Raw genomic sequence first — 27,848 nt, 5'->3', positions numbered from 1 at the left:
AAATTGCAGAGTACTACAGCAATGCCCCCAATAAATGCAGAGTGCCAACAGCAATGCCCCAATAAATTGCAGAGTGCTACAGCAATGCCCCAATAAATTGCAGAGTGCTACAGCAATGCCCCCAATAAATGCAGAGTGCACAGCAATGTTTCCAATAAATTGCAGAGTGCACAGCAATGCCCCCAATAAATTGAGAGTACACAGCAATGCCCCCAATAAATTGCAGAGTGCACAGCAATGCCCCCAATAAATGCAGAGATGCCAGTGTTTCCTCCCGAGACCCGTGCACTTACCTCACAAGCTCACGAGTCACGGCAGCTTCTCTTTAGTCCTCGGCTCCCGCGTCCCCCGCGTCTCCTAAGTCCTCCCGCCTCCTCCTCGGACCTCGGCCAATGGCATGGGGTGGTATGCCTTTCGGCCAATCAGGAAGCGGGAGGAGCCGCTCCCTGATTGGCCAGGAGGAGGATCCGTGTGACAATAGCGAATTTTCATTCACTATTGTTACACAATGGGCGGGCTCTCGGGGCGCACTGCATTTCACTACCGTCACCGTCTTCGTCTGCGGCTCTGCGGCTGCGCCGTCTGACTTTGTGTTGCGCGGGACGGTCAATTAGACTGCGCTGCCGCGCATGCGCGCAGTTTAAAGGGAACACTGGTTAGGGCACCCGCCACCTATCCCCTAATAAAGTTTTAACCCCTTGATCAGCCCCAGTTAACCCCTTTACACCCTATTACTCTGTGCACTAAATACAGTATATAGGTAAATACTGATCACTGTATTTAGTGTCACTAGTGACCCTAATTTGCGCTTGCGCTAAGCCCAGATAGGGTTAGGGCATCCGCCATCTACCCCCTAATAAACTTTTAACCCCTTGATCTTCCCCAGTTAACCCCTTCACTCCCTATAACACAGTGCACTAATATATACAGTATATCAGATAACTACTGATCACTGTATTTAGTGTCACTTGTGACCCTAATTTGCGCTTGCGCTAAGCCCAAATAGGTTTAGGCCACCCGCCATCTATCCCCTATAAAGGTTTAACCCCTTGATCTCCCCCAGTTAACCCCTTCACTCCATATCACACAGTGCACTAATATATACAGTATATCAGATAACTACTGATCACTGTATTTAGTGTCACTTGTGACCCTAATTTGCGCTTGCGCTAAGCCCAAATAGGTTTAGGCCACCCGCCATCTATCCCCTATAAAGGTTTAACCCCTTGATCTCCCCCAGTTAACCCCTTCACTCCATATCACACAGTGCACTAATATATACAGTATATCAGATAACTACTGATCACTGTATTTAGTGTCACTTGTGATCCTAATTTGCGCTTGCGCTAGGCCCAAATAGGTTTAGGCTACCCGCCATCTATCCCCTATAAAGGTTTAACCCCTTGATCTCCCCCAGTTAACCCCTTCACTCCATATCACACAGTGCACTAATATATACAGTATATCAGATAACTACTGATCACTGTATTTAGTGTCACTTGTGACCCTAATTTGCGCTTGCGCTAAGCCCAAATAGGTTTAGGCCACCCGCCATCTATCCCCTATAAAGGTTTAACCCCTTGATCTCCCCCAGTTAACCCCTTCACTCCATATCACACAGTGCACTAATATATACAGTATATCAGATAACTACTGATCACTGTATTTAGTGTCACTTGTGATCCTAATTTGCGCTTGCGCTAGGCCCAAATAGGTTTAGGCTACCCGCCATCTATCCCCTATAAAGGTTTAACCCCTTGATCTCCCCCAGTTAACCCCTTCACTGCCCTGTCATAGTGTGCACTATATACAGTGATTACCGGTCACTGTATTAGCGTCACGGGTGACACAACTTAGGCTAGCTAGTTAGCGTCAGGGTCCCACTACACCACCGTTACTTAGCGTCAGTTAGAGTCAAGTACACTAACACACATACACACACACACACACACCTCCATTACCAGTATAGTGTTTGAACAGATCAATATCTGATCTGATCAGAACTATACTAGCGTCCCCATAATTTAGTGTTCCCCAAAAGCAGTGTTTGCACAATCAGCACTGATTCCTGCTAGCACCTGCGTTTAGCCCCCTTGCCCAGGCAAGTGTAGTAATCAATAGATTACTGACACTTCCAAAAAACACAAATCACACAAAACCGCTGCGTTAGCAGAGTCAGGCCTGATCTCTGCTAGTACTAGCAGTTTTTTTTTGTAGCGACCAAATAGTCCTCGACAACCAGGTGCTTTTATTACATAGTAGTCGCACTACTGTACCGGTAAATTTAGTTACTAAAATGACAAAACGTTGGTACAGTGGTGAAGAGGTCTACAATATACTGACCACGGCACGTGAGAGCGATGGGGAAGCCTCACTGTCAGAATCAGGGTCAGTATACGAACCAGATGACAGCAGCGGCTCCCTGACAGATAGCTCCGACAGAGGGGTCCCTGCTAAGGTCAGGCGTACCCGACCCCATTCTGGAGTTGCTGACTTGCAAGAACTGGGAGTTTCTCGTATGCAGCAGAGTGCCAGTACTAGTGCCGCTCACACTTCTCGTGATCTGGCAAGCACGAGCGGCCTAGTACATCTTGGACCTTCAACCAGCACTGCAGTATCACCTGGTGACGTGGCGAGTCACCTAAGTGCAGTTGAAGCTGGTGCGGTGGCTAGCCCGAGTAGTGGCCCGCAGCCACCGCGTATCCGAAGACAGGCCCGTAGAGCCCATAGTGTCCTCCCTGAAGCGCTGGCATATCCTAATTGGCAGCCCACAGATTCCACAGCGCCAGTACTTCCCCCATTCACCGCCCAACCCGGAATCCAAGTGGAAACAGCTGGTTTTAATCCCATAAACTTTTTTGAGCTGTTTTTCACTGAAGATCTTTTTTAGATCTATTGTGGACCAATCAAATTTGTACGCTCAACAATTCATCGCCGCCAACCCAAATTCACCCCTTGCCAGACCATTCGCCTGGAATCCTATTACGATTCAGGAGTTTAAAACCTTTCTGGGCCGTTCCTTCAACACGGGCATTACAAAAAAGAATGAATTGCGGTTATATTGGTCGACTGACCCAATTCATCAAATGTACATGTTCTCTGCTGCTATGTCCAGGGCTCGATACGAACAAATATTTCGGTTCATGCATTTCAACGACAATGAACTCTGTCGTCCTCGGGGAGACCCTGCATATGATTGGCTCCACAAAATTCGGCCCCTCGTAGACCACTTCAATCAGCGGTTCGCAGCCTTGTTTACCCCCCAACAAAATGTCTGCGTTGACGAGTCCCTGATTAAGTTTACTGGTCGCCTTGCTATCAAACAGTACCTCCCCAGCAAGTGTGCCAGATACGGGGTCAAGTTGTATAAGCTGTGTGACAGGGCCACAGGCTATACAGTTAATTTCTGTGTCTACGAGGGAAAAGATAGCACTGTGGAGCCCCCTGATTGCCCAGACTACATAGGGAGCAGCGGCAAGATAGTTTGGGACTTGGTGTCACCCTTATTCGGAAAGGGGTACCACTTGTACGTGGACAACTTCTATACAAGCGTGCCACTTTTTAGACACCTCTTTCAATTGCAAATTGGCGCTTGTGGCACCGTGCGATCTAATCGCCGGGGCTTCCCCCAACGGCTAGTAAATGCCCCACTGAGCTCGGGGGGAGAGAGCCTGCTTGAGATGCGAGGAATTGCTTGCAGTGAAGTGGAGGGACAAACGAAACGTTTATGTGCTGTCCTCCATTCACCCAGACATGGCAGTCCAAATTACTACGGTCTCCGGTGTTGTTGTTGAGAAGCCCCTCTGTGTCTACGACTATAACCGTAAAATGGGAGGGGTGGACTTCAACGACCAGATGATGGGACCGTACTTAATTGCCCGTAAGGCCAGACGCTGGTACAAAAAAGTGTCTGTATACCTATTTCAATTGGCTGTTTACAACGCTTTTGTCTTATACAAAGCGTCTGCCGGAACATTATCCTTCTTTCAATTCCAAGAAGAGATAATCAGAGCCCTTCTGTATCCAGGTGGTGCTCCTGCCCAACTTCCCCAACCAGATGCAGTGAGCCGGCTGCGTGAGAGGCATTTTCCGGAATTCCTCCCGAGTACCCCTACCAAACGATACCCCCAAAAAAGATGCCGTGTCTGCAGCAAGCGCAGATTTAGGCGTGACACCCGGAATTATTGTCCCGACTGTCCTGACCAACCTGGTCTTTGCAACGGTGACTGTTTCCGTCGCTACCACACACTAGTGGATTATTAGCGTAGGGTACAGCACAGGACAGTTTAGGGCACATTTACACAGGGTCTCAAAAGATGTTCGATGGCTATCGTCATTTTGAGAGACCCGAACCTGGAACCTAGAACTCGACGTTTGAAGAAAAAAAAAAAATACATAAAAGCTAAAAATAGTTGTCGTCTCAGTCATTTTTTATGTTCTTCTACACTTCCTATGTAATTTAAGGCCCCGTTCACATTGCCGCGATCCGACTTGGGGGGGCGACCTCCGAGGTCGCGGTGCGAGCAGCGCGCCGCGACCTCGGAGCGGCCGCCACGGACTTCATAACATTGAAGTCTATGGCGGTCGCCTCCGGGTCGCCCCAAAGAAGCTCCGGACCCTTTTTCTAAGTCGGAGCATCTTGTGTCGCTCCTATTAGAACGGGTCTGCAGCTTCCCTATGGAAGGCGACCTACAGCGACCTGTGAGGCGACCAGGTCGCCTCACAGGTCGCCTTAGTGTGAACGGGGACTAATGCTCGGTTCACACTAGGGCAACCTGTGAGGCGACCTGGTCGCCTCACAGGTCGCCGCAGGTCGACTCCCATAGGGAAGCTGCAGACCCGTTCTAATAGGAGCGACACAAGTCACTCCGACCTAGAAAAAGGGTCCGGAGCTTCTTTGGGGTGACCAGGAGGCGACCGCCATAGACTTCAATGTTATGAAGTCCATGGCGGCCGCTCCGAGGTCGCGGCGCGCTGCTCGCACCGCGATCTCGGAAGTCGCCCCTGAAAGTAGCGTCGCGCTAGTGTGAACCGGCGCTTAATGTACTTTGTTTGTTTTTTTTGTTTTTTTGTTGTTGTTTTTCATTCTTTTGTGACCTGTTTCTCTTGCAGGTACTCGTCGGCTACCATGACATTGATTTTATATATTCTGACACAAACAGTGTTTGCGCTCAGCATATATGGATACCTTTGCTGATAGCAGCTGTGGTGATTTTCTGATTTCAGCACTGCAGTTAAAATCCTATTTTGCTATACGTGGATAGTGTCATGTATACCCATCATTAAATTCAGTGGGTGGTTGTTTGGGCGGTTAATGATGAGTAATACTACGCATTATTCCTGTGCTGATTTCTGATAGGTTCTCTTTTTTTTTGTTCAGCCCACAGGCTGCATTGAAAAAAAAAAAAACCTATATGCCAAACAAGGACCAGCAATGTACTGGTACGTTGCTGGACTTTGAGTGGTTATACCAGGATGATGCCTGCAGATTTAGGCATCATCTTGGTATCGTTTTTTACAGCCAGCGGTCGGCTTACATGTAAAAGCAATCGTAGCGGATAATTGGCCGCTAGACTGCTTTTACATGCAGTGGGAGGGGACTCCCCCCCCCCCTTCCTGCCGCCTTCCGCCGCCTTCCACGGTTTTTCTCGGGCTCTCCTGTCCCACCGGTTAACCCGAGAGTGCAGCCGGTGGTTCAATTATCTAACCATAGAGCTGATTGGAGATGAGAATGGCTCCAATCATCTCTATGGCCTAAGATACCGGAAGCTACGAGCATTTCATGACTTCTGTTTCGCCAGAAATAAACAGCGCCATTGGGAAATTGGGAAAGTATTTTATCACACCAATTTTGGTGTGGTCAGATGCGTTAAGGTCAGAGGAAAGATCTAGAGTCTAAAAGACCCCAATTTTTTTTAAAAAGAGTACCTGTCACTACAGATTGCTATCATAGGGGAAATTTAAATTCACCGTGATAACAATAAAAATGATTAAAGAAAAAAAATAAAAATGAAAGAAAAGGTGTCAAAATAACATAAGAAAGCAAATAAAAAAAAAAAAAAAAAATCAAGCCCCCCTGTGCTTGCGCGCAAATGTGCACACAAGCGTTGGTCTAGTGTCATATGTAAACCGCAATTGCAGCATGCATGTAAGGTATCGCCGCGAACGCCAGGTCGAGGGCAGTAATTCTTGTGGTAGACCTCCTCTGTAAGTCCAAAGTGGTAACCTGTAAAGACTTTTAAAGGCTTTTAAAACCTTGAGGGTGTGCGCAATTTTAAAAGCATGTCATGTTAGGTGTCTATGAACTCGGCATAAGATCATCTTTTGAATTTTACCAAACAATTTGGAATTATATAGTGTATTTCTGCATTAAATATAAAAAAAAGTGTTTTTTTACGCAAAAATTGCGTTTGGAAAATGTGTGCGCAAATACCGTGTGACAAAAAAAATTGCAACATCCACCATTTTGTTCTGTAGCGCCTCTGCTTTAAAAAAATGTATAATGTTTGGGGGTTCAAAGTAATTTTCTTGTGAAAAAAATATATTTTTTCATGTAAACAAAAACTCACAGAAAAGGCTTGGTTTTCAAGTGGTTAGAAGAGTGGGTGATGTGTTGCTAAAATTGAGCATAAAATGCCAGGACTGTTCAAACACCCCCCAAATGACCCCTTTTTGGAAAGTAGACACCCAAAGCTATTTGCTGAGAGGCATATTGAGTCCATGGAGTATTTTACATTTTGCCCTAAGTTTCAGGAAAATGACAATTTGTTTTTTTTTTTGTTTTTATTTTACACAAAGTTGTCACTAAATAATATATTGCTCACGCATGCCATGGGTATATGTGAAATGACACCCCAAAATACATTCTGCTGCTTCTCCTGACTACAGGGATACCCCATGTGTGAGACTTTTTGGCAGTCTAGCCGCGTACAGGACCCGGAAAATCAATCTGCACCTTCTGGCTTTCTAAGGGTGTAAATTGTTGATCTCACTCCTTACTACCTATCACACTTTTGAAGGCCATGAAATGCCAAGATGTCACAAAACCCCCCCAAATGACCCCATTTTGCAAAGTAGACACTCCAAGCTATTAGCTGAGAGGCATGATGAGTCCATGGAATAGTTTATATTTTGTCACAAGTTTCAGGAAAATTATTATTATTATTATATTTTTTTTTACACAAAGTTGTCAGTAAATGATATAATGCTCACACATGCCATGGGTATATGTGAAAATGACAACCCTAAATACACTCTGCTGCTTCTCCTGAGTACAAGGATACCCCATGTGTGAGACTTTTTTGCAGTCTAGCCGCATACAGGACCTGGAAAACCACTCCCCACCTTCAGGCTTTCTAAGGGCATAAATTGTTGATCTCACTCCTTGCTACCTATCACACTTTTGAAGGCCATGAAATGCCAAGATGGCACAAACCCCCCCCCCCCCCAAATGACCCCATTTTGCAAAGTAGACACTCCAATCTATTTGCTGAGAGGCATGGTGAGTATTTTGCATCTCTCATTTTTTTTGGAAAATGAAGAAAAAACAGGAAAATGCATTTATTTTCCTCTTTTTTCAATTTCCAAAACTTTGTGACAAAAAGTGAGATCTGCAAAACACTCAACATGCCTCTCTGCAAATAGCTTGGGGTGTCTACTTTCCGAAAAGGGGTCATTTGGGGGGGGGGGGGGGTTGTGCTGTCTTGGCATTTCATGGCTTACGAAACTGTGATAGGTAGTCAGGAGTGAAATCAACAATTTTACGCCCTTGGAAAGCCTTGGAAAGTGGTGATTGATTTTCGGGGGCCTGTACTCGGCTAGACTGCAAAAAAGTCTCACACATGTGGTATCCCTGTACTCAAGAGAAGCAGCAGAATGTATTTTGGGGTGTCATTTCACATATACCCATGGCATGTGTGAGCAATATATCATTTAGTGACAACTTTGTGTAAAAAAACAAAAAAAAAAATAATAATAATATAATAATATATAATAATAATATAATAGTTTGTGGCAAAATATAAAATATTCCATGGACTCACCATGCCTCTCAGCAAATAGCTTGGGGTGTCTACTTTGCAAAATGGGGTCATTTGGGGGGGGGGGGGGGTTGTGCTATCTTGAAATTCCAGGGCCTCCGAAACTGTGATGGGTAGTGAGGAGTAAAATCAAAAATTTACGCCATTAGAAAACCTAAAGATGGAGATTGATTTTCGGGGTCCCGTACACAGCTAGGCTCCCAAAAAGTCTCACACATGGGGTATCCCAATACTCAGGAGAAGCGGCAGAATGTATTTTGGGGTGTCATTCCACATATACCCATGTCATGTGTGAGAAATTTATCTTTTAGTGACAACTTTGTGTTAAAAAAAAAAAAAAATTGTAATTTTCCAAAAAACTTGTGGCAAAATATAAAATATTCCATGGACTCACCATGCCTCTCAGCAAATAGCTTGGGGTGTCTACTTTGCAAAATGGGGTCATTTGGGGTGGTTTTGTGCTATCTTGAAATTTCAGGGCCTCCGAAACTGTGATGGGTAGTGAGGAGTAAAATCAAAAATTTACGCAATTAGAAAACCTAAAGATGGAGATTGATTTTCGGGTTCCCGTACACAGTTAGGCTCCCAAAAAGTCTCACATATGTGGTATCCCTGTACTCAGGAGAAGCAGCAGAATATATTTTGGGGTGTAATTACACATATACCCATGGCATGTGTGAGCAATATATCATTTCAATGACAACTTTGTGTAAAAAAAAAGATTTTTTTTTTTAAGTCATTTTTCAAACACCTGTGACAAAAAAATTAAATATTCAATGAGCTCAACAAGCCTCTCAGAACATTCCTTAGGATGTCTTCTTTCCAAAAAGTGGTAATTTGGGGGGGGGTCTTGTACTGCCCTGCCATTTTAGCACTTCATGAAATGAGATAGGCAGTCAGAAATTAAAGCTGCGTAAAATTTCAGTATTTACACCATAGTTTGTAGACGCTATAACTTTTGCGCAAACCAATAAAAATACGCTCATTGAATTTTTTTTTGTCAAAGAGATGTAGCTAAATATATTTTTGGCCAAAAAAATGACATAAATTGAGTATATTGGATATTTTTTAAAAGACAAAGTTGAAAATGTCATTTTTTTGCAAAAGTTTCGCTCTTATTTTATTAATATCGCAAAAATAAAAAGCGCAGAGGTGATCAAATACCTCCAAAAGAAATCTCGGTTTGTGAGAAAAAAAGGACGTAAATTTCGTTTGGGTACCACATTGCATGACCGCACAATTGTCAGTTAACGTCGCACAGTGCCGAAGCACAAAAAGTGGCCTAGACGTAAGACAGCAAAATCCTCCGGTGGTAAAGTGGTTAAACAGGCTGCAAAATCCAGGGGTCCTCTCTGTTTCTGTTGAGCAGATTTGCTAGGGAGGAGATGGTCATCCAATCTAAGTGCTCAAACAGAAGAGAAACCCCATAGTATGATGTACAAGGCAGTTATACGCAAGTAATTCTGACTCACTCTGTAGGCTGATTAGGATCAGTGTGAATGCCGGGAAGCTTCCGCGTTCCACGACTCAGGCTTCAAAACCGGAAGTGACGTTTGACGTAAGACTCGACCATACGCGTTTTGTCATAGGACGTCTACTGGGGCGTTGCATAGAGAAAGTGCGACACCTAGTGGATCCCACAGGTGTAACACGCCCTTTTATAAATTTTATGTTTCAATATCTCATTTATTATAATTTTCCACAATACAAAATAACATACACACAAGGAAAAAAACAGAAACCAATAACAAAATCAGAAGCAACATTATTACAGTAAATTTGTCAATTATAACATTATACTTCCAAAAAAAAAAAATTAGCAAAAAAGGGAGAAAAAAAACAAAAAAAAGAAAGAGGAAAAGAAACAGACAGAGAGAGGATAAGGACCTTCCTTCCAGTCTGGTTTTGATCCCCACTCAAGAGATTGCCATATTTAGAATACCCTTTATGTCAAGTCTCTCTTCACTTAGCATCAATTTTGTGGAGAGAAGTGAGACAAGTTTCATAGTACTTTTATAAATTTTACCTATTGAAATATCCTGGTTTACCACGGACACTGCACCCAGCACTATTCAGGAAAGAGTTTCTCCCTTTCCTAAATGTATTTGTTCACATTTTATTTCAGTATTTTAGAGGAAATATATACTAATTATTTATGCAGAACTTTTAATATTTATTTTTTGTACTATATCTTCTTTATCACCTGCACTATAAAATAAATATTTATCACAACTTGTGCACCTCTGCTTCAAATTATTGTTCACTGTACACCATTTAATTTATTGTTCACTGTATACCATTCTTTATATACTGAGCACCTTTTGGGGAATGTGAAAACTAAGCCCATTTATCATTTCCTACTGGCACTTTTGCACTTTATGTCACCATTTATTTTTTTCATCTGTTTTATGCATATAAGTGATTTTAGAAAAAAGTCCACAGGGATTGCTGCACAAATATTTTTCTTTTATTGGAAAAATATCCAGAAAGTACATACCAGTACAATTGCAGACTATTCCATCAAGTAAAAAGTTTCGGGCTATAGAGATAACGCCCTTCCTCAAACAGAAATACATCTTAGGCTCCTTTCACACGGCCGCTCCGTGTGAAAGGTCCACTGCGGGACTTTTTTTTTTTTTCCACGGAGCGGATGACATTTCTGTCATCCGCTCTGTGTGCCCGCATATCATCCCATCCGTTTGCGGATGATATGCGGACCTAATGTAAGTATATGGCACTGCGGATGTCAGCGGATGACACCGCTGACATCCGATTTTCTTTCCTTTCCGTTTTTTACACGAATGGAAAAATGGGGTTCTGTTCTGTTCCAAAAAACGGAACAGAACTGAAAGGAGGAAAATCGGATGTCAGCGGATGGTATTCCGCTGACATCCGCAGTGCCATTCACTTACATTGATGTCCGCAAATCATCCGCAAAAAAATAGGATGATTTGCGGACACACGGAAAGCAGCGGAGCGGCCGTGTGAAAGGACCCTAAATCCTCAAACAAATACAAAGACTTATATATGCTTAATATCAATTAGGAATCCACCAAGTCATCAATCATTAATTAATTCAAATAGGTGTCTCCAATTAGTCATTAAGAAGACTGGGATAAGATTACAAGTGTTGGATCCTTCCCCCAATACAATTAGTAATGTCGTTTATTCCGTCCTATTAGTAAAAAAAAATGGATTTTTGTAAGAACTTACCGTAAAATCCTTTTCTCTTAAGCTCATTGACAGACGTAGTCTTCTTGATTCTCAAGAGCTGGGTTATGTTGTCTCCGCAGGAGTAGGACTAGGCAGAATGACAAAACGTTCTGGCTCCACCCTAGGGGGCAGTCCCTGAGGGTATATCCTCCCTCTCTCTGCTACAGGGAATCAGTTCTGTTTAAAGCAGTACAGAGAAATTAACCCAACCCAACTCAATGATAGAGGGGCGGGTACTACGTCTGTCAATGAGCTTAAGAGAAAAGGATTTTACGGTAAGTTCTTACAAAAATCCATTTTTCTCTATCGCTCATTGACAGACGTAGTCTTCTTGATTCTCAAGAGCTGGGACATCCAGAAGCAGTGCCACAAATGAGGGGTGGGATTGACAAAATCAAATCCAATCTAGTAGGCCCAACCGGTGCCAAACTAGAAGTTTTAAAGGCTCATTATAAACAAAGAATGAGACTAAAAGAAAAAATTTTCCAACGGAAAAAAACCCTCGAGGTAGACCACTGGTCTCCTCAAATTGCGGCCTGCAAAACCTTGCGGCCAAATGAGGCATCAGACGATGCCATTACATCAACTTTATAATGTTTAGAGAAGGTATGCACCGACGACCAGGTAGCCGCCTTGCACACCTGGACCACTGACGCCTGATGGCGAAAGGCCCATGACGCACTAAGCCTTAACAGGGAACGGGGGCTCCCGACCCTTAATAGAATAAGCCTGTACTACCGTCTGTCTGATCCATCTGGAAATGGTCGTGACAGATGCAGGCAACCCCTTTTTGGGTCCATCTGGGATCACAAAAAGTGAATCCGTCTTGCGAAACGAGTCTGTCGTTTTCAAGTATACCCTGATCGCCCGGACCACATCCAAGGAGTGCAAAGCAAATTCCCGAGGATGACTGGGCTTAGGACACAGGGAAGGTAATACAATTTCTTCATTCAGATGAAATTCTGAAACTACTTTTGGTAGGAAGGATGGATTCGGACGAAGAACCACCTTATCTCTATGAACCACCAGATCTGGTGAACGACAAGATAATGCGGCCAGTTCTGACACCCTGCGTGCAGAAGTAATAGCCACCAAGAAGGCCACCTTCTGGGACAACGTGGGTAGAGGAATCTCCCTAATATCTTCAAAGGGAGGTTTCTGAAGAACCGACAACACTAAATTAAGATCCCAGGGGGGTAACGGCGCGTGCACTGGCGGAGCCAGATGTCGCACCCCCTGGATGAAATTCCGCACCAAGGAATGAGTAGCCAAAGGCTTCTGAAAGAAGATGGCTAATGCTGAGACCTGACCCTTGATAGTACTCAAGGCCAGTTTCTGCTCAACCCCTTGTTGCAGAAAAGCCAATATTCGACTAATCGAATAAGACCGAGGACGGAACCCCAAAGGTTCACACCATGCAATGTAGGACTTCCATGTGCGATGATAAATCTTTCTGGAAGTCGCTTTCCTTGCTTCAACTAGAGTAGGAATAACTAAAGCTGACAAACCTTTGTCCTTCAGCACCTGGGTCTCAATAGCCAGGCCGTTAAAGCCAGCGATCGTAAAGCAGGATGGAAGATCGGTCCCTGAGACAGTAGATCCTCCCTGAGAGGAAGTCTCCATGGGACGTCCGCCACCAGTCTGACCATGTCGGCGTACCAAGCTCGACGAGGCCAGTCCGGAGCTACCAGGATTACTGGGATTCCTTCCTCCTCTACCCTGCGAAGAAGTCTTGGCAGTAACGCGAGAGGAGGGAAGGCATATATTAGCTGGTATTGCCCCCACGGGGCGATCAGTGCGTCTGCGGTTTCTGCTAGAGGATCGCGGGAGCGAGCCACGAATCTCTGAACTTTCCTGTTGAATCGTGATGCCAACAGATCCACATCCGGGGTGCCCCTCCGTAGGCACAACTGGTGGAAAACGTCTGGATGGAGGGACCATTCCCCCTGATCCAGGGTCTGACGGCTGAGATAATCTGCCTGCCAATTCTCCACCCCCGGAATGAACACCGCAGAGATTGCTGGAACAAATCGTTCCGCCCAGCGAAGAATGCAAGCCACTTCTTTGGCCGCTCGGACACTCTTGGTGCCCCCTGATGATTGACATAAGCCACGGCCGTGGCATTGTCCGACTGGATCCGAACCGGGCTGCCCTGGAGCTGCTCGGTCCAGTGAATCAGACAAAGTCTGATCGCTCTCAGTTCCAATACATTTATCGGTAACCTGGATTCTTCCGGGGACCAAAGTCCCTGGACAGATAACTGACCGAGAATTCCTCCCCATCCGGATAGACTGGCATCCGTGGTCACTGTCGTCCAATATATTGGCAGAAATGACTTTCCCTGGCTGAGCATCGGAGACCGAAGCCACCATACCAGAGACTCTCTGGTCTGTTTGCTCAATCGGATCTGATTGTCCAGGGATTCCGGATTCCGATTCCATCTGAGAAGGATCTCTTGCTGAAGAATTCGGGTATGGGACTGGGCAAATGGGACTGCTTCGAATGAAGCCACCATCAACCCCAGAACCCTCATGCACGTCCGAAGGGAAGACCAGCTGTTGGACAGTAACAACTGGACTGCTGATTGAATCTTTCGAAGTTTCCCTACCGGAAGGAAAACTCTCGTCCTGACTGTGTCTAGAATTAGACCCAGATATTCGAGCCTCTGGGTGGGAACCAGAAATGACTTTTACTGGTTCACCAGCCACCCGAATTCCTGTAAAGAAATCATAGTAATTTCTATGTTTTGTAGCAAGGTCTGAGGAGATTCTGCATGAAGCAGAAGATCGTCTAGGTAACCTAGAATCGATATACCTCTTTGGCGCAGAAGTGCCAACATAGGGGCCAACACCTTTGTGAAGACCCGCGGAGCCGTGGCGAGACCAAAAGGTAACGCCACAAACTGATAGTGGTTCTCCTCTACGGAAAAGCGTAGAAAACGCTGATGTCCTGCGAAAATGGGAATGTGAAGATAGGCGTCCTTGATGTCTATGGACGCTAAGACATCCCCTGGATGCAGGAAGGCTGCTACCGTGCGAATGGACTCCATTCTGAATCTTCTTATGTTGACGAAAGAATTGAGCGCTCTTAAGTCCAGAATTGGACGCACTTTGCCCTCTTTCCTGGGTATTGTAAACAGGTTTGAATAAAACCCTTGAAACCGTTCTGTCCAAGGAACGTGGACTACCACTCCTTGTTGTAGTAGATCTGTGACTGCTCTCCGCAGATCTTCTAGACGATCCGGAGATAGTCGGATATTGGAAGGGAAGAATCGCGCCGGTGGGAGAGATCGAAACTCGATCTTGTACCCTGACTTTATGACTTCGCAAACCCATTTGTCCGGGATTCTGGAAAGCCATGGATCCGGGAACCGGCGAAGACGTCCCCCCACCCCAGTTATGGGTGGGGGCGCACCTTCAGGCTTTGGATGGTTTATATTCAGGTCTGGAGGGGGCGGGCTTTTGCTTGCCCGACCAACGACCCCTGACGCCTCCTGCAGGAGGCTTGGAGGACTTAGTTTTTTCACCCGCTGGACGAAAAAACCTCTTGTGAGCAGAAAAAGAAGGCCCTCGTCTTTGACGAGTTCCTCTACCTTTAAAATTTTGCGGTAAAAAGGTGCTTTTTCCACCGGTGAGATCCTTAATGATCTCATCTAAGTTGGCTCCAAATAGACGCTCTCCTGAAAAGGGGATATTAGCCAATGCTTTTTTGGAACCTTGGTCGGCTATCCAACCTTTTAGCCACAGTGTACGCCTGAGAACCACTGCTGAGACTGATGCTCGCGCCATTAATGGAGTGGCGTCTAACGCCGCATCACATACAAACTGTAACCCCTGTATCATTTGTTCCAACAAATCTGATACCGCCTGAGGGACTTCTTCTAAGTCCCGGCGTAACCACTTGGTCCATTCAGTTACAGCCTGCGAAACCAGACCAATAGCAATTATTGGCCTGAAAGCTGATCCAATCAAGGAAAACATGGTGCGAGACATAGCTTCTATCTTGCGATCCACTGGATCTTTAAAAGACGGAGCGTCTTCTAAAGGAATAACCGTGGCTTTATTCAATCTAGCAATAGGTGAATCCACCACAGGTGGTTCTGTCCATTTCTTAATAAGGGTTTCCTCAAACGGATAACGCCTGTCAATGCGTTTGGAAATATTAAAAGTGCGTTTTGGCAGACGCCATTCTTCATCGATTGGATTGCCAAAACATTTGGGCAATGGAAAAACCTTTGCCACTTTGATGCGCTTTTTAGTCCCAAAAGGGATCTCAGTTTCAGCTATTTCTGATGGAATACCCTGTAACCTTAAAGTCTCTTGAACAGATACAATGAGTGCGTTTACCAACGCTTCCTCTCGGGCTATGGCAGATGCCGAAACATCCTCCTCACTGTCTGAAGAGACAGGACCCGAGACACCAATACCAGATGAAGTACCTGCAACTGCAGAAATAGGCTCAGAGTCTGAATCCGAGGTTTCAGATAATAAGGGGTTAGGCGGGGGTCGCTTTCTTGCGCCCTGTCCCTGACAAGCCACTTCCACCCGGGACACAAAAGTTTCCATAATAGCTGACAAAGATTCAATTGTCAATGGGGTGCTGGAGGATCCCGCAGACCCCTCGAGGGGATCCGGAGGAGATACATGAGTGGCAGGGTCCATGTTAATACAGGACACTTTTGCCAGCAATAAACAAAAAAACTTTTTTTTTTTTTTTTTTTTGTGTGTCTCCCCCTAGCGCAATAGCGCCCCTCAGAGTACCTGCTTCTCGATCCCAGAGAGAGAGAGAGGGACCCCCAAGGCTCACCAACCGATGCAGTGCAGTTACCAACAAACTGCAGCCAGCGTCTGTCTTACACAGACTGGACGGAGCTGTTTGCTTTTTCCCGGGCAGAAGGCGTGGCTCCGCCCCCTGTGTACGCCTTCCGGCGTTCCCAGCCCTCCACGAGGAAGCTGGGCTCACAAAACATGGCCGCCCCCATAGAAGAGACATAAGACTCCAAAAACATGGCGGCCGGCGTGACCTGAGGACATCTATGTATTCGGTCTACGGCAAAATGGCGGCGGACCGCCGATATCGTCTTCCCAGCACATCCACCTGCACTCTGCTGAGAGGTGACATATGGATCTACAGAGATACACTGCACATAAGGTAGGATTATACCTCCTATGTCTGCTGTAATGTTACAGTCTGCTGGGTAGAGTGTTAGCTCTTGAACCAAGTCCACTTCCCACAAACACATGCTGTATTACAAGGGGGACTTGTAAGTGTCAGATATATACTGACCATATATGGAGGGGCCCATAATATATACTGCCTCATAAATGAGGAAAAAAGGGAACGTTTTACTCACCATACCGAACCGACAGGCACCCTCTCTTCATAATACCCTCTCCACCGGGGTGGGGGTTTGTGGACGCCTCGACTCTCTGGTCCTGGCGTCCAAGCGAGCTTTTAACTCGCAAAGTCAGTCCCTTTACTGGGACTCCGTCGCGGCCGACTCAGCGCACTGGTCTGCACGCGCTTTTAGGCAGAAACCGGGGTGACCACTGGATCTCACATCCAGCCCGTCGCCCGGCCCCGCATACTTACTTGAATATGTCGCGGCCGACCAAGCGCAATGCCTGGTCTGCACGCGCTCGTAGGCCGGCTGGGGTGACCACAAGTGTCGCCCAGTCCGGCATTTTTGCTTGAAGATCTCACAGGAAAAAAACACTGGAGAAAACTACCTAAAAAATGTCTTTTTCTTAAAGAAAAAAAGTCTTGCCAGGACCAAAAGATCCCAGCAAGGAACTTAGGTCCTTACTCCTGACTAGACAGAAAAAAACTGATTCCCTGTAGCAGAGAGAGGGAGGATATACCCTCAGGGACTGCCCCCTAGGGTGGAGCCAGAACGTTTTGTCATTCTGCCTAGTCCTACTCCTGCGGAGACAACATAACCCAGCTCTTGAGAATCAAGAAGACTACGTCTGTCAATGAGCGATAGAGAAAGGGAAATATTTGTCATCATGATAGCTACAAAAAACACATTTTAATTATTAAAATTACACCATTATTCATATGTTCAGGTATTCAATATAGTTGTCACTGCTGAAAGTGTAAAACACATTCACTCGCATATTTTAGCCAAAAAGGAGTACTTATAAAAATAGATATAAATCAAGTTCAGAATTTAACCCTTTCGGTTTGTGAAGTTTCCAAAAAATGAATCCACTGGACCTCACGCTTTCTTAGTTGTAGTTTACGATTACCTTCCCTTCTGTTGGATCTGTTGAAGGTAGGATTGGAGGAAAACTTTTTTTTATTCAAGGAACAGCACTTTGTGCAGCTTAAAGGGGCAGCGATGGGTTCCAATGTCACACTTCCATATGCAAACACATTTATGGATATGGTGGAAACTTATTTTATTAATGGTAATATACAATTCATGAAGCACTGCAAGTGCTGGTTTAGATTTGTGGATGATGTGTCTGCTGTCTGGGGAGGCGACATTGGATCCTTATCGTTGTTCAATGATTATATTTATTACCTGATACCTGGTCTTAAGTTTAGTATGACATGTAGTCGGGAGTAGGGATGCACCGATCCGATATTCGTATCGGATATCGGTGCCGATATGGCCATTTTAGATGGATCGGGGGATCGGTAACATTGACCGATCCACTGGCCAATCCGGTTTTTGCTTGGTAACGGCTCAGCCATCCCTTACTAGGTGCAGTAGTAGTATGGGATGGGAGCCGCTACTTCCTGTATAGTCCCGGCTCAATGGAGGAGCCGTACACATGAAGCAGCGGCTTTGCTCTGTACTGCAGCCGCTTGCTTTGTGTGTAGCTCCGGATCGGTTCCGGTATCGGCGATTTCCCAACACCAGATATCGGTATCGGGTCCATAAAAGTTGGATCGGTGCATCCCTAGTCGAGAGAGGATTGCATTCTTAGATACAATCTAAGGCTCCATGAACACGGGACGTTGTTAAAAGTCCCTTTGAATGCTGGAATTTTTAGGACGTTTGAAACCTCCGTTCGGTCGCGTTTGTTCCCACGTTTAGCGGGCGTTTAGCGGGCATTTGCGGGCGTTTGCGTTTAGAACCGTTCCTAGAGGTCAAAAAAATGATTCCCCTTTAAAATGGAAATTGCGAATGCTAAACGCGTGTCATCGCGTTCGGACGCGTTCGGTCACGTTTTTGCGTTTGAAACGCCGGGAAACACACGTTCGAACGCAAATAATTGCGTTCTAAAAAACATCCCTGAACGCAACTGCCTGCAAATGACTATAAACGACCATGTGTACATGGACAGATAAGATAACATGGAGCTGCGTTCAGGGGCTTCTGAAAAAAATGCCCAACTGCTCCTAAACGGCCATTTCCAGCGTCCCGTGTACATGGAGCCTTAATATTGAAGGATGGACGAATCATTAGTGATTTGTATACTAAGTCGACAGATAAAAAACAACGTTTACATTCTAATAGCTTTCATCCAACCGGCATTTTTAGATCAATACCTAGGAGTCAACTAATACGAGTTAAAAGGATAGTGACTGACCCACAAATATGTGAGACAAGATTAAAGGAGATGGGTGAGAAACTAACAAAGAGAGGGCATCCCTTAGAGATAATCAATAAGGAACAAAAACAACAAATTATGACATTTAAAAATTCCCAGAGTTCCCAGAAAAGGATCCCATTTGTGTCACAGTTTTACCCATTTTCAGGTAACATACAAAAAATTGTTAAGAAACACTGGTCTATATTGGGAGAAAATTATCCCAATATTCCAGAATTTCATGTACCCCCATTATCATCATACAGGAAAAAGGTAGAACCCTACATGATAGGTTAGTAAAGACAGATCAGTATGTTGAACACAGCCCTATTGTGACTTTTCTAGGACCAAAAAACACAGGCTCATATCCATGTTTGAGTTGCATTCAATGCAACTCAATGATAAAAGGAAAAAACTTTTCACATCCACATAGGGGATATGACATAAAAATTAAGGATCATTATACATGTCAATCTCCATATGTTGTATATATTATCAAATGCCCATGTGGCTTGTATTACGATGGGGAGACAACTCAAAAAGTTAAGGATCGCATTGCCCGCCACAAATACTCAATTAGGGACAAATGCCATAAATGCCATTAGCGAGACATTTTTTAGAGAAAGGACATTCAGTGTCCCAATTGAGGTTTATGGTTATAGACAGTATACAAAGAAACAGAAGGGGAGGTAATCATGAACTACAACTAAGAAAGCGTGAGGTCCGGTGGATTCATTTTTTGGAAACTTCACATCCGAAAGGGTTAAATTCTGAACTTGATTTATATCTATTTTTATAAGTACTCCTTTTGGTCTAAAATATGCGAGTGAATGTGTTTTACACTTTCAGCAGTGACAACTATATTGAATACCTGAACATATGATTAAGTGCCGGTTCACACTTCTGCGGATGCGGAGATCGCACTGCTCCTAAATTACATGCGATCTCATGTGCGGTGCGAATTTTAGCCATACACTTTGTATGGCTGAATTCGCACTGCATCCGCACCAAAGACGCACGAGGCATTTTTTTTATTCGCAACAGAATCGGATCGCATAGTGGTTCACACTAGTGCGATCCGATTCTGTGCGAACTTGCAGACCGCACAGCGATATGTGATCGCAACTGGGGGTGTCGTTAACTTTCAATTGACACCCCCTGCGTATCGCATATGGCAGTGTGAACTGCCAGAGGTGCGGATACGATGCGGGATCACGCTGCATATTTGCAGCGTTCCCGCATCGCAGAAGTGTGAACAGAGCCTAATGGTGTCATTTTAATAATTAAAATGTGTGTTTTTTGTAGCTATCATGATGACAAATATTTCCCTTTTTTTACTAATAGGACGGAATAAACTGGACATTACTAATTGTATTGGGGGAAGGATCCAACACTTTTAACCTTATCCCAGTCTTCTTAATGACTAATAGGAGACACCTATTTGAATTAATTAATGATTGATGACTTGGTGGATTCCTAATTGATATTAAACATATATAAGTCTTTGTATTTGTTTGAGGATTTAGATGTATTTCTGTTTGAGGAAGAAAAAAAAAAAGAAAAATATTTGTGCACCAATCCCTGTGGACTTTTCTCTCTCTCTCTCTCTCTCTCTCTCCCTCTCTCTCTCTATATATATATATATATATATATATATATATATATATATATATATATAATGTTTGGGGGTTCTAAGTAATTTTCTAGCAAAAAATACTGATTTAAACTTCTAAAAAACAAGTGTCAGAAAAAGCCAGAATCAGCAAATAGTAAGAACAAAAAAAAAATATTTACTGATTTATCTCAGTGTGTTTCAAGCAGCCCGATTGACACCTGTCTATGTGATTGGAAAGGACCATAAAAGCAGGCTCATATAAGCTTCATCTGTGTTAATAATAAGCTCTCTGATTTTGAAATGTTGAAAATTAACAGTTGGAATTGGAATTTGAATCTGATTGGCTGAGCTCTGGCTGCCCTAATGGTATCCTAGCAACAATGATGTCCCTCACAGCCAGCCTATATAAGGAGCTGTTGGAGCTGAATCTGGCGGTTTGGTTTTGCTAGAGGTAGTGAACACATCGCTTTTCTAGTGCTCTGTGCGTTTTCATTGTAATTCATCAGAATGAAGTGGCAACGCAGAAACCAAACCTTGGCATTTCGTCCTTATAAGATCAGGGATGAGATTACTTGGAAATTCATCCAAGATAAGAACTTTGTGATGGATTTGGATAAGATCACATTATTACTTAGTGAGTTGAAGATAGAGACAACTCAACAACACCCCAAAAATGGGGAAAACAAACATGGGAACTCTGATAAGGGGAAGAATTCTGGAGAGAGAAAGAGTTCCATAGAGAAGAATGACAAGACCAGAGGAAAGAAGCAGAGAGGAGATAAGGGAAGATTTGATGCTGTACTCATTCGGGCCAAACCAATACTGGGTATGACAGGTACTGCCATATTGCCCAAGAGGAACAACAAGAGACCAGCATCAGATGCGATTTTCCCTGCACCTCCAAATAAGCAACAGATGACTATCACAGATGGGACAAGTAAGAATGATGAGAACAATTTCATAAAATATAACATAATTGTCACTGTTTAGATATTTTAAAAAGCCTGTCCCCTGCCAACAGCTGTAGAGTAGGACCCCCCACCTTGCCTTTATAAAAGGGGATGTTACCCTCTCATTGCTCAAGCATTATAACGAATGCTATCCTCAGCTAAATAAATGGGTTTGGGTGAGCTGCAGCTATAGCTTATGTGGATAGATCTGTCCTCCCATACTGGATCACACATATGACCACCCCTGCAGTTCTCCCTATTATGATGGTATTCCTTTAACCCATTTGCTGCCGCAATTTTCTCACACATGGTATATCACATGTTTTTGGGCCTAAGGATTACTTACAGTGGACCTGCAATTTAAAAGTGAAGATTTGCTACATTATGGGAAACATCCAGAAATACTAATTGCACCCAAGTAGTACCCAGAAAGATTTAGCTTTTGTCTGGAGTTGGGGGGGGGGCTATATTATGTGAGGGGGAGCTATAATATGTGAAAATCTGACTTATGATCTTCCATACAGGCCCACTTTGTTCAGAGAACTCCACTTGAACAACCAGTCGCTTCTAGGCATAGATGGCTGGACTCTGATGGCAATGAATATTTATGTTCCTGGGCTCCCAGGAGAGGGATTCCCCAACTTAGAAAGGGGTAGTAGTGAATAGGTGGTTTTACACCTGCCAATTCAAAATGACTTGAATCCAATTGGGCCTCTTTTTAATTACCCCAATTTCTTCTACAATATGCAGCATATCTGGCAGAATTATTTTAAAACAAGTTTACAGCTTCTATTGCAGCCTTGAACTTGTTTTGCCTCTTCGACTGCCATGATGTACAGGTTATATTCTTGCAGGTCATAGAGTTAAAAAGTCAACTACTGTAGCAATGCACATCCCTCTAAATCTTTCACTAATGAAAACATGCTGCAATCTGTGTAGAAACATAAAGCCGTTTCCCTTTATTTGGTCAAACTACTTAGCATCAGGGAGTCGTGGTAAACAGGAATATCTCTTTTCCATGTGCTTTCCACCATTGTCAGTTAGTGTTTTGTGATGTATGTGTTCTATTGCAGTAAGATAATAACATGTCATGATTTCTATTTATCTAGTAGTCAATGAGATAGTCAGCAAAATAGACAACATGGCAATCAGCGAGACAGTCAACAAGGCAGTCAGCGAGACAGTCAACAAGGCAGTCAGCGAGACAGACAACAAGGCAGTCAATGAGATGGTCAACAAGGCTGTCTGTGGAGAGACAGTCCATGAGGTTGTCAGCGAGCCAATCAACCAGGCTATCAGAGAGCCAATCAACCAGGTTGTCAGCAAGCCGGTCAACAAGCCTGTTAGCGAGCCAGTAAATGAGCTTGTCAGCGAACCAGTCAATGAGCTTGTCAGCGAACCAGTCAACCATGTTGTTAGCAAGCCAGTCAGCAAACTTGTCAGTAAGCCAGTAAAGCTTATCAGAAAGCAAGTCAACGAGCTTATCAGCAAGCCAGTCAACAAGGCAGTCAGGGATAAGCCCCGCACCAACGTAGGATGCAGTTCACCAGCCGCCTTTAACCTTGACAGCCTCACCTTTCATAAAGTACTTGGTCAAGGTAGTTACGGAAAGGTAAGTAATCAAAGACATATAAACAGCAGGTTTATTGTATTGTGAGTTGGTGGTTATTAATATTGTCAGCGGGCTAACAGTAGGCTATAAGTGGAGGTCACACCACTGTATTCCTTACCACTTGCCATTTACACTACACGCGCTGAGCTGTGTTACTCAATGATAAACTGAAATCTATTGTTTCCAATAAGACCAGGTTACATCAGCGCGATGCATTAGTGTGCGCTCAATGCAATTGGAATATAATGCATGTAATGAAATGAGCTTTAACCAGTTCCCGACCACCCACCGACTTTTTACTGTGGCAGGGTGGCTCACACAGGCAGAATGACGTAGACCTATGTCGCTCGCCTAAGAGGAACTGGGGGGTGAGCGCGCACCGCTGGCGGCACGCTCCCGTCCCCGATCATCAGCGGGGAAGCCGAAGCGTGTCAGGCGGCTCTGATTGCCACCTAAAACTCTTGATCATTCCCCGCTGAGAGAGAAGGAAGGTCAGCTGTTGTAAACACAGCCTACCGTTCTTCTCCCTGGGATTATCGCAGAACTCATGTGATCCTGCTATATAGGATCACATGTCTCTGTGGTCTTCTCAGAAGAAGTCACACCCCCCCACAGTTAGAATCACTCCCCTAGGGTCACATTTAACCCCTTGATCACCTATACTGTTAACCCCTTCCCTGCCAGTGTCATTATTACAGTAACAGAGCATATTTTTAGCACTGATTACTGTAGTAATGTCACTGGTACCCCCAAAAGTGTCAAAAATGTCAGTCAGGGGTCCGATCTGTCCATCGCAATGTCACAGTCCTGCAAAAAAATCGCAGATTGCCGCCATTACTAGTAAAAAAAAAAACTGACATAAATCTTTCCCGTAGTTAATAGACTCGATAACTTTTGCGCAAACCAATCAAAATACGCTTATTGAGATTGTAGCAGAAAACAAATTGGCCTAAAATGTTAAAAAATTTAGATTTTTACATTTTTTTGGGGAATGTTATATAGCAGAAAGTGAAAACATTGGTTTTTTTTTCCAAAATTGTCGCTATTTTTTTGTTTATAACGCAAAAAAAAAAAAAATCGCACAGGTGATCAAATACCACCTAAAGAAAGCTCTATTTGTGGGGAAAAAAGGACGTAAAGTTTGTTTGGGTACAGCGTCGCACGACTGCGCAATTGTCCGCTAAAGTAACGCAGTGCCGAATCACAAAATAGGGCCTGGTCATTAAGGGGGCAAATCCTTCTGGTCCAAAAAAATAGGTACAATAAAGATATTTTACACCATTGTTAAAAAAAAAAGCATGCCAACGCACAGCATCTCAAATGTGCTTAGTGTGTGTTAAATTAATGAAAAGCGAGTGGAGTGAATCCAGCCTAAATTCATATTAGTGGTGTACTGTATGTTGGAGGTGTAATACACAAAAAGCAGCTCAACACAATTACAAATCCTTTGGTAGATAAGGCAATAAGCTAATGTGTATAAACTCTATTTAGCAGATTGTATAGAGTTCATCAGAGCTTCATAGACTTTAGCACCAATATATAGGAATGCTGAATACAGACTTAAAGAGGAAGTAAACCCTCCTCTGCAAGTTGTACCTATAGGTAAGCCTATGATAAGGCTTACCTATAGGTACTGTATATATCTCCTAAACATGTACCGTTTAGGAGATATTTACCTTAAATGCAGCCAGTGACATCACTGGCGCATGCGCTCTGAAGGAACGGCCGCTGGTGCCGATCCTTCAGAGCCCCGTGCCCTGACCGTCGGCTCCCATGCGCACGCGTGGGATTGACGTAATTGTGGCTCCAGCCAATCAGATGACGAAGGAGAACATGTCGCCCATGAGAGAGGTGAGCGGTCGGCACTTCGGGGCTTCGTTTTAAGGTAAGTATTTCATAATGAGCTAGTATGCGAAGCATACTAGCTCATTATGTGTTTGTCTTTCAGGTATTTTTTTTTTTTTTTTAAATTCGGAAGTTTACAATCTCTTTAAGAGTGAGTGCTGGCTGTAATTTTCTCTAAGTTTGCTAAAAGCCTACTGCAGCCTGCTAAAAGTCTATTTAAAGCAATCCCCATTCACTAACAGTCTAGAAGTTAGTGACTAACAGTCAAAACCACTTACAACTTGCTAAAAACCTGCTGAGTTCATGCTCTATAAACTAGTGTTTTCAAGCCAAGACTAACAATTGTAGCCAGGCTGGGGGTTGCTGCTGGGGACCCAGAGGTAACCTTTTCAGAACCTGGTGCTGAATTAGCTCTAATCATTTGTATCCTGTGTTTTTTAGGTCGCCCTGGCATCCCATCCTGCTACTGACAAGAAACTGGCAGTCAAGGTGGTAAAGAAAAAGCGATTATTACAAGAAGATCCTAAAAGTGTCCTTACAGAGAGACAAATACTTGAAAAAGTTGGAGAGAGTCCATTTTGTACACACGCCTACGGAACCTTCCAGTCAGAAGTAAGTGTCACATTCCTACCAATCACTCATCAAATCACATCCATATTATCCATTTGATCTCCAAGTCCAGCACAGACCTAGAAACAAATCCCCAAACCAGAAAAACATTACAGATGGCTCAGACATGAGAGAATTATGGCGGCTGAAATTGGGAATTCTGGTTCTCCCTGGCTGTCTTGCTCTTACTTTGGCTTTGCTATCCCTGACTTGGATCAGGTATAGCCCCTGTACCTCTCTCATGACAAAGTCACTGTAATGGCAGCCTGGTAGAACATGTTTGCATGTTATGTGGCTCTGTATATTGCTTTCCCAATGAGAAAAGATGTTCAACATATATTTAAAGTTCCTGCCAAGCATCATATTTTGAAATGAATGTGAATTGAGATTTAAAGTGTATGTTAAGCCAACAGTGACCATCTCTTGTTTGTTCCCACATGGTCTATGCAATATACAAATCAAAGCATTTTGTTACATCTGTTTAATAAGAGCAGAACAATACCCACTGATCCTGCCAGAAATCCAGTGCTGTCCTGTGTTATCATAAGCCCAATGTTTCTCCATTTCTGACAAAACACAAACCTCACATCCACTTGACCTTTTTTTAACCTATATATTTCTCTCTGTCTTTTACAGGAAGATCTCTTCTTCATTATGGAGTACATGAGAGGAGGAGAACTAGCCGACTTGATCAAGTCTTCTGCTCCATTATCAACTGCTGCAATAAGGTAAGGCTCATAAACATACGGTCAAATGATGAATTCATACCTGCACCATGTGACGCGTCTATTTTGCACATTTTTGCATGTTTGTTCTGCAACAGCACAGGGCAGCCTATTCACTTGCATGGGCTTCCCTACTTGTGCCAAATGTGCCAAAGTCACATACTTAGTGAGGCTGAAAAAAACATCCGTCCATCCAGTTCAACCTATGATGTGTGTGTTTGCTGTTAACCATACATTGTATACCCCTGAATGTTGTGGTCTTTAAGGTGCCCATCTAAATACCACTGCTTGTGGAAGAGAATTCCATATCCTTACCGCTCTGACAGTAAAGAACCCCTTACGCAGTTTAAGTTAAAACCGTTTTTCTTCTAGTTTTAGTGAGTGGCCACGTGTCTTATTGAATTCCTTTTCTCTGAAAAGTTTGTTCCTTATGCTAGGGTCGCCATTGATGTCATATCCCCTCTCAAGTGTCTCTTCGCCAGAGAGAATAAGTTCAATGCTTCTAGTCTTTCCTCAGATGTCCTATGTTCCCCTAATTATCTTTGTTGCCCTTCTCTGGACTTTCTCCAGTTCCAGCGCATCCTTTCTGAGGACCGGTACCCAGAACTGGATGGCATATTCAAGATGTTGCTAGACCAGAGTCTTGTAGAGTGGGAGAATAATCCCTTTATCTCTGGAGTGAATCCCCTCTTTTATACATGCCAGTATTCTGTTGGCTTTGCTTGCAGCGGCTTGTCATTGCATGCCATTGCCAAGCCTGTTGTCCACTAGGACCCCCAGGTCCTTTTCCATCATAGATTCACCCAGAGGATCACCGCCTAGCGAGTAACTTGCGTTCGTATTTCTGACACCCAACTGCATTACCTTACATTTTCCAACATTAAACCTCATCTGCCATGTAGTTTCCGACCCCATTATTTTGTTCAGGTCTGCTTGCAAGCTTACCACGTCCTGCATCAAAGATATTGGCCTGCTTAGCTTAGTATCCTCGCAAATATCGAGTACCAGTATCAAATATGTACTGTTTACCCCATCCTCTGGGTCGTTTATGAATAAATTAAACAGGATTGGTCCCAGGCCAGATCTTTGGGGGACCCCACTTTCTACACCCGACCAATCCGAGTACTCCCCATTTATCACCACCCTCTGAACTCCACCCTGAAGCCAGTTTTCAATCCAGGTACTCACCCTATGGTCCATACCTATGTACCTTAGTTTGTACAGTAAACATTTGTGGGGAACTGTGTCAAATGCCTTTGCAAAATCCAGATACACCACATCCACAGACCTTCCTTTATCTAGATGGTAACTCACTTCTTCATAGAAGGTTAATAGATTGGTCTGCAAGAATGATTTTTCATAAATCCATGCTGATTTCTACTAATAATACTGTTTTCATTACTAAAGTCTTTTACTGTATATAGTCCCTTAACATCCCCTCCAAAATCTTGCAGACTACTGATGTTAGGCTAACTGGCCTAGAGTTCCCCCGGATATATCTCGGCCCTTTTTTAAATATTGGTACCACGTTGGCTTTTTTCCAATCAGCTGGCACCATTCCCGTCAGTAGACTATCCACAAAGATCAAGAATATTGATCTGGCTTTTACCTGGCTGAGTTCTTTAAGGACCCTCGCGTGCAACCATCCAGTCCCGGTGATTTATTTATGTTAAGTTTTTCAACTTTAGTTCTGAGT

Source organism: Pelophylax lessonae (assembly GCF_965119305.1).
Source record: "Pelophylax lessonae genome assembly, chromosome: 3".
Classification (NCBI taxonomy): domain Eukaryota; kingdom Metazoa; phylum Chordata; class Amphibia; order Anura; family Ranidae; genus Pelophylax; species Pelophylax lessonae.
This window is presented reverse-complemented; position numbering follows the sequence as displayed.